Here is a 13,124-nt window from a genome sequence, read left to right as displayed (position 1 = left end):
GGCTAGTAATCTATTTGAGGTGACTTGGAATACATAGTTTTGTGTGTGTACTATCTTGTTTTTAGACATGGTAAATTTCACATGATCTGCTTCAACGATATGAAAACATTTAAGGGGCAAAAGATTTAAGGGAAATGAAGGAAATTGCATATTTGGTTAATGAAATTTTCGACCATGAGTAAATAGAATAATCATTAGTTGGAAACTCTTAATCAAATTCAAGTCACATTTGACGTACACTCTTCAACATGAAAAAATTTATGAAAAAAATGAATTTTAAATGAGCTGTTTTTTTTACCAGAGATCAAATTTTAACATAGACTCAGATAAAGGAATAAAAATAAAATAATAATAAAGAAACACAAAAAAACACATTTTCTGCAATCTAGTGATCTCTCCAAGGATCACTATCTGAGCAGCTATATTTACAAGCATTTTCTGTGAACAATTGAAGGCCCAGACTCATCGTACACAGCCTTTGCTATCCACATCCGCACTCAGGAAAAATAAATAAATATAAAAATGCCTTGCACCATCTCAATAAATGTAAAATCACCTTTCAGCTTAAATCGATCAATATTTTGCATAGAAATCACTACTCAGCATTAGTTCTACCTAATCAGCATTTTTCAACCAAAGCAAATAAGCCAAGGAGTTTGCTATTATAGCCAAAGGAATCTATTATCTTAATTTCTGTGAGCTTAACACTTTCGGTGAATGGAGATTTGGTCAATTTTCCTTGAGACAAGATTCACAAGTTGAATATGATTCAAAATCATATTTGTCAAGGTATCCTTCCTTGTACAACTTATTAATTCTTTTCTCTCCAATATGACCAAGCCTACAATGCCAAAGGTATGTATGATTTACTTGATCATCTCCTTTTCTCTTAAGACTTAAAACATGCATAATCGAATTAGCATTTACATTAGGTAAGACATAAACATCATGTTGGAGATAGTCATTCACATATAAATTATCACCATAATAAATAGAGCAAATATCATTGCCTATATTTATGTGAAAACCACGTTTCTCCAACATAGAAGCTGAAATTATGTTCGAAACAAATTTAGGAACATAATAACAATCATCTAGCATAAGTACTTTGCTCAAAGGCATTAATAAGGAAATTGATCCAATAACTATGGCTGCAACTTTTGCACCATTTCCAACTTGTAGATTAATTTCTCCTTTCTTTAGTCTCCTACTTATCTTGAACCCTTGCAACATATTGCAGATGTTATAACCACTACCGGTATCTAATACTCACAGTGAAGAATTAGTAGTAGCTAAAGAAACCTTGAAAACATTTTTCATTAATGTCTCACTTTGTTTATTGTCCTTTAGAGTTGCAAGATACTCCTTGCAGTTTCTCTTCCAATACCCTTTCTTCTTGAAGTGAAAACATTCATCATCATATACTAACCGCAAGATCAAATCTTCAGAAAGCTCTTTACCAAGCTTGTACCCCAACTTCTCATGTTCTTCGATAAGAACAATCACATGATTGACAAGGGGTCCAACCGGTGAGTTTTCAATGTCCAACTGTATATCAACCATCTTCTTAAGATATTCAATAATTGCAGTTGGATCCATATTCTGATGTTTCCTCTGGAGTTCAGAACTCATAGAAGCGAGAATGATGTGTTTAATAGCAAGGCATTCTTCCAAATATTTCTGATAAACCTTGGTGTCTTACATCATTCTCTGGTGGGATTATCTTTGCAGGCTTATCGATCACATTAATAAGCTTTTCATGCATGAGAACAATTCTCAAATTTCTATACCAGTCATCAAAGTTTGGTCCTACCAGCGTGTTGGTCTCAGGTATTTGACGCAGTGATATAACAGACATATTGAAAAATCTAAAATATTGAAAAGAAAAGGCAATAATATAAGAACATATTTACATATATCATAAAGACATGAACTTTTATCTAAATGATATTTTCACTAATTATTTTAAACTATTTACCCTCATTATAGTTTAAGAAATCTTTATTTCTATTAGTGGAGTAAAGGAATCCTTCAACAATATGTATGAGCCCCTTGGAAGTCAAGTCGTTTCTCACATATATCTTAAAGGTAGGTACTCTTACCAATTGTATCCCTATACAACTTCCTTAAATAGCTCTATGTCAAATAGTCCCCTGGTAGTCAGGTCGATCCTATTGGCATAGTTGAGTTCAACCATCATGATAGCAAAGAACTTATTAAATTTTATACTCCCCTGGGTAGTCTAGGCATCTAGTGTAAAATTGAATAATTCTTTCAATCGATACATCTAATACAAATAAATAATTTTAACATATTCTTGAACTATAAGTCTCCTGGTAGTCAGGCCGCTCCTTATAAAGAAAAGATAAGTAAAATTATTTACTTTGATGGATAGCTCTATAATAAAATATCTTATATTTTATTATTCAAGAACTCAAATTTTAGTAAGAGGGAATTGTTACTAAAACAATTTTTAATAACATGATGATCAAATCTTTCGTAGCACGTGAATTTGGTTTAAGTTGTCTACATGCTTTGTCCTAAATTAATTTACATCACATGTAATAAATAATTCAAAATCATATGCCGAACAAGCATGTGACATAAAAACCAAATTCAACATACTTCTAACATGTTTATCTTATATATCACATAAAATAATTCATGCCAGAAAACTATTATTAGTTAATACCTCATAAACTAATAACAATTTAAATAACTGTATAATCTAATAACCTATTATAGATTACCGTCGTATCTTATACGAAATTTTAAATTCAAGTTACGAACTATCTCAGTAGTTTAACTTTTATGAATACATATTTTATTCACAATAAAATAATATCAATCCATGCATTCAAACAATTTGTCTAGTGCACAAGACACATGTATTATGGTTTGAACTTTTTAAATATAATCATAAAATATTTCGTAAATAAATTTTAGACACGAGAAACCATGGCTCTGATACCACTGTGGGATCGCATATAGGTGTTCATAACACGCAACGGAAGATAATAACAATCCTCAGTAGAACTTTTCATGTTTAAAATTTATTTACATATCAAAGATCGGATCTAAGACATACCTGGTGAAGAGAATCTTGTTTCAAAATTTCTTCGAATGTGCGAAGACCCTATGCGTATCCACACCGAGACTGGTCCTTGCTATCAACTCCTTGATCAATGAAACCCCGTGAACAAATTGAATGAAAATATTGTGTTGAAATTTTTCTCAAAAATCTCAACTCAAAGGTAGAAGAACAAGAAACAATTTTCTTGTACTAGTATTTTTTATCTTGGTTTTATATTGCACTATTACTTTCTCAAAGTAATTTTTCATCTCAAGAATGACTCTCTTGCTTTCTTTACAATATGTAAAAGATTTTAGTCAACATTTTAAAATAAAAACATATAACTCATTTATGGAATTCAATTCTAAATTGAATTCTACAACTTAGTCACCATTTTAAAATAAAAACATGTAACTCATTTATGGAATTCAATTCTAAATTGAATTCTATAACTTAGTCAATTTTTGAAAATAAAAACATGCAACACATTTATAGAATTCAATTCTAAATTGAATTCTACTTATTAATATTTTTCTATTAAAAAATTAACTCCCATATCAAATGGGTTGAAAATTGTAGACAATACCATAAGGACTTTCCATGTTAATTAATCCAATTCAAAATTGAATTTATTAACAAGACTTTATTAATATTTTATATAACATCTCTTATATAAAATAAGTGCTAATTATATATATAATTAATATTGTGAACAAACTGAAATATTCAAATTGGATTCAATCAAAAAACTTCCATTAATATTTTATATAAATATTTGTTATATATATCACATATATATTTCAACCAAGAGATATAATTTAATTTTCTATTCCAAAAAGAAAACTTCAGTTTGTTCACAATATTAATTATATCCTCTGTGCTAGCAAAGAATATAATAATATTTCATTTGGACTAATAACTAAATTTATTTGAATAATTAAATTCTTTAATTTAATAATCAAATAATAAAGCAATTAATCTTTTAGCAAAGATCATAACACTCGTTAGTGTGCGACCCCATAGGTTCAATATTAAGCCGGTAGTAAATTGATCACATCAATATACTAATCAAGGGTGGCGTCTAACAACACTCCTTAACGACCAAATAACATGAAGTATACAATTTACTCTCAAGAACCTGTAGAAGAATAATGTATTAATTCCATCTGTCATTATAGCTCTGGGTCACCCTAGGATATGGTTCAACTGTCAAATCCTAATAGGCGACCAACTATGTGTTCATGTCAAAATATAATCAACCATTGAATGACCTAAGAAACTCTTTTTTTCTTTCATTCAATCGCCCTGACCAAGGTCTTAATTTGGTCGGTTATAATTCATGACAAAATGGAGCTTAAACTCATTACCAAGAGTTGACAGATTCCATCTTGATCAATCACTAATTCTACAAGTATTTAATCATACCCAATATCCTTTCAACTATCGCCTTAGGGCCATAGGTGTCTAGTATCAAAGTACAATAAATAACTTGTCAATTACTATGATGATATCAGGTCAAAGGAAGTTCTTACATCACATTCTTCCAGAGAATATCCCATTGACAGTTTATGGTAATTCTAACCATTAAGAATTATCCAATGAGTCGGTTCAATGATCATATCTCTATATGCATCATCTATCTATGTGATTTAGTTAATGAGATCAACTAATCTTTATCCTATAAAGATAATCACGTAGTTATTGATCTAACCGGATTATTAATGTCCAAATTAATAATCTTATGATCAAGAATAAAATTTAGATTAAATTATAAGAAACTTCACTCTCATTATCATGATCTCCATCACAATGTCAAGTCTCAAAATTTAATCAAGGACCTTATCAAATTAATCAAGTAATTAATAACCATGATAAAAGAATATCAAATGCCATATATATATTTTATATGAAATAACGTTCACCAAAAAAAAATATGTTCAAATCATCAAATATGACATTGGATCTAGGGCATATATAGTATATTCCTAACATTTATATCTCGAAAGATCCGACCTCTAGATCCACACCCGTATCGGACACACGCACCGGTGTTCTATCAACTTCGGGGTGTTGAAAGTCTCAAACATGATCTGAGTCATCTTTTCTCTGTTGGCTTTAGGATTAGGAGGAGCTTCAGTGAAAAGAACAGGGTGTTCTTCTGGAGCCACACGAAGTTCATTGTAGAAAGTATGATGGCCAAATCTTCTCCATGTCGTCCCAATTGCTGACAATTCCATGTTCAATCGGATACTTCAAAGTCAAGATACCTCTCTTGGATTGAGCTTCATCACCCACATAGCCATCCTTCTGGCCCATGCCAACCATGACACCGGTGTGACGAGGGCTTCCCACAATGCTAGGGAAGACAGCCCTTGGAGCGTCATCTCTAGCAAATCCAGCCTAGAATTATTACCATAAGATTAACAGTCAGCAATTTAGTTCTTAACTATGAATAATTGGTAAAGTTGCTGCCATGTGACCAGGAGGTCATGGATTCGAACCTTGCAAACAGCCTCTTACAGATATGCAGGGTACAATAGACCCTTGTGGTCCGGTCCTTTTCCGGATACAGCGCATAGTGGGATCTTAGTGAATCAGGCTGCACTAAGGTATAAAAAGCAACCAGCGAAATTCAGTACTCCACTAAATTGTCATTAGGCAAAAAATATGTTGATCAAATAGTGGAGGTCAATATGTTACCTTAAGCATTCCTGTTCCATTGTCACAGACAAGAGGCTGAATATCCTCTCCGTCTGCCATCTTTTATTGCTCTGAAATGGAAATACCATGTTGTGCATCAGATCACGAGACATGAGAAATGATTGTTAAATTTGCACAATTCTCTTGCTAAACAAGACAACCCAAACGGCATGAGCATTTTTTCACACTTTTTTTTTCTGAGAACATCAAAAGAACATGAAGTTTTTTCATATAATTATTATATGCAATCTTAATCACCTGCTGGTACATTTTGAATAGCCACCAAAATTTGTATACATGTGTACATAAATCAGAGCACTTTTTGTTTTGATGGTGAGTATACCTTGAAGTTAAATAATTAAAGCACAACATCATGGATTATCAGATCTTAGAATTTGGTAGCCAAAATGGATACAAAATTTGGATTTCACATAAGTTTCTGATATAAACCATGTAGGCAATTCCAGAACAAGCAAAGTTTACATTTTTTCTTAAACAAGAAATATTTTCAAATCCCATCACTACGTTAACCACACCATCCATTTCAAACATTCAAAAAAATGAAAAAAGAAAGCCAAATCACTTGAGAAATTATATCTACAAAATCATCCAATTTTTTATTTTTTTTATTTTTTATTTTTATTAAAAAAACACTTCAAGCTTTCAGCATTTCACTCAAGATGAAGATTCAAGCAACCACCTTCAACATTAAAAGCATACAAACCAAAAAAAATAAAAATAATTGAAAATCACTCACACTATCAAATGATCAACCAAAAGAGAGAGAACCTATGAAACGTCTAAAAAAATCAAGAAAATGAAAGGGGTCCAAGAATGTGCATCAAGAAATGGATACAACAACAACAACAACAAGCCTAATATAATCTCACATAGTGGGGTTTGGGGGTAGTGTATACGCAGATCTTACCCCTACTTCAAGAAGATACAAAGGCTGTCTCCAATAGACCCTCGGCTCAGTGAAGCATAAGTACAACAGTAATGAAAAGAAAACAGCCAGAAACAACAGTGAGGAGCCACAGAAAAAAAGCATTGATAAAAACAAGATAGTAAGATGACCAAAATGAAAGCAACAACAGGCAATAATAGAAACCTAAGACTAAAAAACAATATGAGAGTACATACTGATGATACTAGTAAGAACAAGGAAACCACTTGTAACGACTCAATAGGCCGTTTTGAGTACTCGACTTTATTTCTATATTCCGAGATCTCTCATAACTCTATTTGTTATTATATAACTTGCATGCATGGTCCCTATCGCTTTTCAGAAAGCTTTTATGAGAAATTTTGAAGAAAACGTGATTTTTGACTTAAAATGAGATTAGAGTTGACCACAGTCAATATTTTTGATAACGACCTCGAATCGGTATTTTGATGATTGTAGTAGATTTATATGAGGTTTTTGGACTTATACGCATGTTTGGGCTTCGGGGTGATCCGGGTGCGTTTCAGCGCATTATGTGAAAAAATGGAAATTTTTAAGTTGAAATCCTGGAGTTTGATGATCGATTCTTGATGTTTGATGTTATTTTAATGATTTGAGTGAGTGAGCGAGTTTGTGAGATGTTATTACACTTGTGTGCATGTCCGTATTGGAGCCCAAGGGACTCGGATGAGTTTCGGATGTGTTCAGAGTGTTATTGAACTGCTAATGCTTTTTCTGGTGTTTCAGGTCTGCAAGTCTCGCAATTGCAATGACCTATTCGCTAATGCGAGTCCCGTTTTTGCAAAATCGGACTCGCAAATGTGATATCTAAGGAAGGGCTGTGATCTTCACAAATGCAAAGTGGCTGTCACAAATGCGAGTTGGGGGTATTCGCTTTTGCGATGGGAAGGTCGCAAATGCGACTGGAAGCTGGGCTGGACGGTCTTCACAATTGCGAAGCATGTCTCGCTTTTGCGAGTAAGGGTCAATCGCAAATGTGATCATTGTATCGCAAATACGATATCAGGGGGGCTGGGTAGCTATTTGCTTTTGGGAGCAGTAGTTCGCTTTTGCGAACATCACAATTGCGAACAAGAGTTTGTAATTATGACTTTACAACTGAGTAAAAGTTGGGAAAATCGGGACTTCACACATTTTACACTATTTTCAACCCTAGATTCCATAGAGGCGATTCCTTGAGAGTTTTTTCTTCCCAAATTCATTGGTAAGCATTTTTAACTAGTTTTAAATCAATTTTAATTACTTTTCCATGAGTTTCAACATCAAATCCATGAATTCTAAGGTAGAAATTAGGGATTTTGGGTAGAATTTAGGGATTTTATAAAATTGAGATTTAGACCTCAAATTGAGGTCGGATTTTGAAACAAATAACATAATCGAGCACGAGGTTAATGGGTAATCAGGATTTGATCCGAAACTCGAATTTCGACCAAGCGGGTCCGGGATTGACTTTTGTTGTCTTTTTTCTTTCTTTCAAAAATGATCAAAATTGATTTTTTTTCATTCGTGGGTATTTTTTAAAGCTTATTTTAAATTGTTTGAATTATAACTGACTAGGTTTGGTTGGTTTGGAGGCTTGTTCGAAAGGAAAAGCCATTATTGATTGTAATTTTGTTGCGGAAAGAGATAAGTATCGTGGTTAACTTTGATTTGATGGAATTAAGATAGAATTGAGTCTATTTACTATATTATCTATGTATTGGGGATGACGTATATACGAGGTGACGAGTGCATATGTGTTGGCCATTGGGATAAGCATGCGGGTAAAAAAATTATCTCAATTGTATCGTGTTATTTTTTGCTATGCCTTCCATGCTTTAGATAGATTTCCTATTCTTGATTAGTTGCTTTCAAGTTATTTCTTATATTGAATTGATGAGATTGGGTAATGAGATCGTGTAACTTGAGATTTGTTGTTGGCCCTAATTGTGGAAAGATTCTCGTATGACGAGTGAAATTCAATACTATCATTAAAGTGTATTTACTTCCCACCCTACTTGATATTTATGTTGTTGTTATTGCTTAGTGAGGAAGAGTGAAGGGTGTTGCTGTGCCTCATTTGTATATTGATATCATTGATTGAGTGAATATAAGGTTAAATGCACGAAAGGTGATATCGTGCACATACCTATTTTTCATGAGAGGTTAAAGCACGAAGGGTGATGCCGTGCATATGCATTTTATTATGATCTTGTAAGGATGAGAGTAAAAACATGAAGGGTGATGTTGTGCACTTGCATTTATGATATATGGTGAGGAAGAGAGTAAACATACGAAGGATGATGTCATGCAAGTTGTTGATTTTATTGTTTGACTTGATAAATTAAACATGAACTTGACTTGATGGTTTTAGAACTTATTTTCAAAGAGATTTACTTGGTGATTCTTATTTATTGTTCCGCTTATTTCCCCCATTTACATGTCCCTACCATGTCGTTACTTTTGACCCTTTATTTGTTATTTTGTTGCTTTAAGTATATAACTGCACAAGTTTTAGTAGGTGACTTGTCTTAGCCTCATCACTACCTCGTCAAGGTTAGGCTTGATACTTACTGGGTACATTGGGTCAGTTGTACTCATACTATACTTCCGGACTTCTTGTGCAGATTTTGACATTGGTATCAGCGGAGTTCCGATAGGTACTTCGCAGATACCAAAAAGTAATTCAAGGTAAAGTTGCATCCCGTTCGCAGGCCTTAAAGTCACTTTCCTATCTTCATCGTACTAGTTCTATTTTATTTCGGACAATGTTGTGTTTCTTTTAGAACCTTGTATTTAGTTAGATATGGACGCTCATGTACTTGTGACACTAAATCTTGGGGTGGTTTGGTTTTATGTTAGTTATTGGTATTGGTACTTATTATGTTATCGCAATGTTGCTTCATGTTATGTTATTTGCTCTTCTATTGGTTATTTATTACTTTTCTTTGCATATTATCTGTTGTGTTGGCTTGCTTATAAAGCGGTGTTAGGCTCCATTAGAATCCTTCATTGGTCAAAAATTTGGATCGCGACAAGTTGTTATCAGAGCACTAGGTTGTCTAGGTCTCACGAGTCATGAGCAAACTTAGTAAAGTTTGGGGGATCAGTACAGAGACGTCTATACTTATCTTTTAGAGGCTATAGGGTTTTAGCAAATATCACTCTTTTTCTTTCTCTATTATGCGACTTTATTCCATCATTGAGTTTGATTCATTTTATTCTTATTCTCTGGTAGATGGTGAGGACACGTACACCACCTATAGCTGATCAGGAGTCGGAGCCCCGGACTGCAGCCACTACCGGTGGTAGGGGCCGGTGCCGAGGTAGAGCCAGAGCTCAGCCTAGAGAAAGCACAACATCACCTATTATAAAGCCACATATTAAGTAGGGAGGAAGAGATCCCTATTATGGCCGCAGTTGGACCAGCTCAAATCCCAAAGGGGTTCATTGCTACCCTAGTACTTCAGGACGTTCTATCCCACCTAGTAGGCCTTATGGAGAGCATGGCCCAGGCCAATGTATTTCCTGTAGCACCAGCCATCTCTCAGGCATAGGGAGGAGTCTAGACTCTCGCTATTCACACTCTAGAGCAGGTGGCTCATGGATATCAAACTTCGGTAGTTCCATCAATTAGAGAAGTTCAACCTATTATGGCTACACAATCCGGGGAGGGACCCGTGATGTCGTTTGAGGGGCTGAAGAGGTTGGACAAGTTCACCAAGTTGTTTCCTATTCATTTTGGTGGTACGCCTTCTGAGGACCCCCTGGATTTCTTGGACCGTTGCCATGAGGTATTGTACAACATGGGTATAGTGGAGTCTAATGGAGTCGACTTTGCAGTATTTCAGATGCATGGCTCTGCCAGGAGGTGGTGGCAGGATAATGTTCAGGGCAGACCAACAGGTTCACCTCCACTCACTTGATCTCTGTTCTCACAGTTATTCTTGGAGAAGTTCATCCCATTCACTTAGAGAGATGACTTCCGCAGTCAGTTTGAGCACCTCCAATAGGGTAGCATGACTTTTACCTAATATGAGACCAGATTCGTGGATTTATCTTGCCATGCAATTATTTTGATCCCTACTGAGAGAGAGAGGGTGAGGAGATTTATAGATAGCCTTGCTTACGATATTCGACTACAAATGTCTAGAGAGATTGAGGATGATATTTTTTTCACTCGAGTGGTGGAGATCGTTAGGTGGATCGATAGGATTCGTTGATGTTAGAGAGGTGACATTTGAGAAGAGGCCTCATTATTTCAATAGTTTCAGTGGTGCCTCATCTAGAGGCAGGGGTTCATTTGGTAGAGGCCATCCTATCAAGCTGGTTCAGTCAGCACTTCAGGTATTATATGGCACTTCGGGCAGTCTTGGTTCTTATGGGTCTCGTCCTAAGCAGCTAGCCTACAGTCCACCTTTAGCTCCCATCAGTGCACCACCGATTCAAAGCTATTACAATACTTATCCAAACCGTAAGGTTCATTCTCAGATTTAAAATCCACATCACCAGAGAGAGTGCTTTGAGTGTGGAGCTATGGGCCATATCAGGAGGTATTGTCCTAGTCTTCAGAGTAGTACACCACAGTAGGGTACTCTATCATGATTTCGGCATCGGTTGCCCCATCACATGCTCAGCCAGCAAGAGGCATGGGTAAAGCAGCCTAGGGTGGTGGTCAGGCCATTAGAGTGAAGGTCAGTCAAGGAGAGGTTGTCCGAGAGGTGGAGGTCAGATTGGTGGGGCTCAACCCCGTTGCTATGCATTTCCAGCTAGACCTGAGGCGGAGTCGTCTGATGCGGTCATCACATGTATTTTTCTGGTTTGCCATAGAGATGTGTCAGTTTTATTTGATCCAGGTTCCACTTATTCATATGCATCATCCTATTTTGCTTCATATTTGGATATGTCTCGTGATTCTTTGAGTGCTCCTATTTTTGTGTCTACGCCTGTTGGGCGGATTCGGTAAACGCAATGGGCATGTATCACTCTTGTTTGGTCACTATTGGGAGCTATAAGACTAGGGTTGACCTTTTATTACTTAATATGGTAGATATTGATGAGATATTAGGCATGGATTGGTTGTCGCCCTATCACGCTATCTTTTATTGTCATGACAAGACTATGACATTAGCTATGCTGAGGTTGCTTGATTAGAGTGGAGAGGAACTCTTGTTCACTCCACTAGTAGGGTATTTTGGTACGTGAAGGCTCGATGTATTTTCGAGAAGGGGTGTCTGGCGTATTTGCCTTATATTCGGGATTCTACTGCCGAGGTGCCTTCCATAGATTTGGTTCCGGTGGTGAAAGGGTTCCCGGTGTTTCCTACAGACTTGTCGGGTATGCCACCCAACAGAGATATCAACTTTTTCATTGACTTGGTTTCGGACACTCAACCCATTTCTATTCCACCTTACCATATGACCCCAGTTGAGTTGAAAGAATTGAAGGAAAAATCATAGGATTTTCTTGACAAGGGATTCATTAGACCTAGTATTGCACTTTGGGATGCACCGGTGTTGTTTGTGAAGAATAATGATAGATCGATGAAGATGTGCATAGATTATTGATAGTTGAACAAGATCATTATCAAGAACAAATATCTGTTGCCAAGGATTAATGATTTATTTGACCAATTTCACATGGCCAAGGTGTTTTCCAAGGTTGATTTGAGGTCGGGCTACCATAAGGTGGGCATCATATGTCCCTAAGACAACTTTTCGGACGATATGGTCACCACGAGTTCTTGGTGATGTCATTTGGCTTGACTAATGCGCCAACAACTTTTATGGATTTGATGAACTTGGTTTTTAAGCCATATATGGATTCCTTCGTGATCGTCTTCATTGATGATATTTTGGTTTATTCTTGCAGTTGAGAAGAGCATGAGCATCACCTACAGATCGTACTTCAAACTCTGAAGAATCATTAGTTATATGCCAAGTTTTTGAAGTGCGAGTTTTGGTTAGACTCGATTGCCTTTTGGGGGCATGTTGTATCTTTCGAGGGTATCAAGGTGGATCATAATAAGATTGAGGCAGTTCAGAACTGGACTAGACCTACTTTAGCTACAGAGATTCGGAGCTTCCTGTGTTTGGCGGGGTATTATCGTCAATTCGTGGAAAGGTTTTCATCTATATCAGCCCTATTGACCAAGTTGACCCTGAAGGGTGCTCTTTTCAGATGGCCCGACGATTGTGAGGTGAGCTTTCATAAGCTCAAAACTGCATTGATCATTTTTCCATTATTGGTGTTACCTACAAGTTCAGGATATTATACTATGCATCATGATGCATCGCGTATTGGGCTTGGCGCAATATTAATGCATGATGGTAGGGTGATTGCCTACACATGTTGATAGTTGAAGGTTCATGAGAAGAATCACCCTGCGTATGATTTAGGGTTGGC

General features: G+C 35.9%; 1 pseudogene; it reads right to left on the bottom strand.

Moving 5' to 3' along the window:
- Positions 1-595: 595 nt before the first annotated feature.
- On the bottom strand, positions 596-5,833 carry LOC107817377 (actin-like; annotated as a pseudogene).
- Between the last annotated feature and the right edge of the window lie 7,291 nt (positions 5,834-13,124).

This window comes from Nicotiana tabacum, chromosome 6 (genome assembly GCF_000715075.1).
Source record: "Nicotiana tabacum cultivar K326 chromosome 6, ASM71507v2, whole genome shotgun sequence".
NCBI classification, from domain to species: domain Eukaryota; kingdom Viridiplantae; phylum Streptophyta; class Magnoliopsida; order Solanales; family Solanaceae; genus Nicotiana; species Nicotiana tabacum.
Note: the sequence above shows the minus strand (reverse complement) of the source record. Positions and strands in the feature narration are given on the sequence as shown.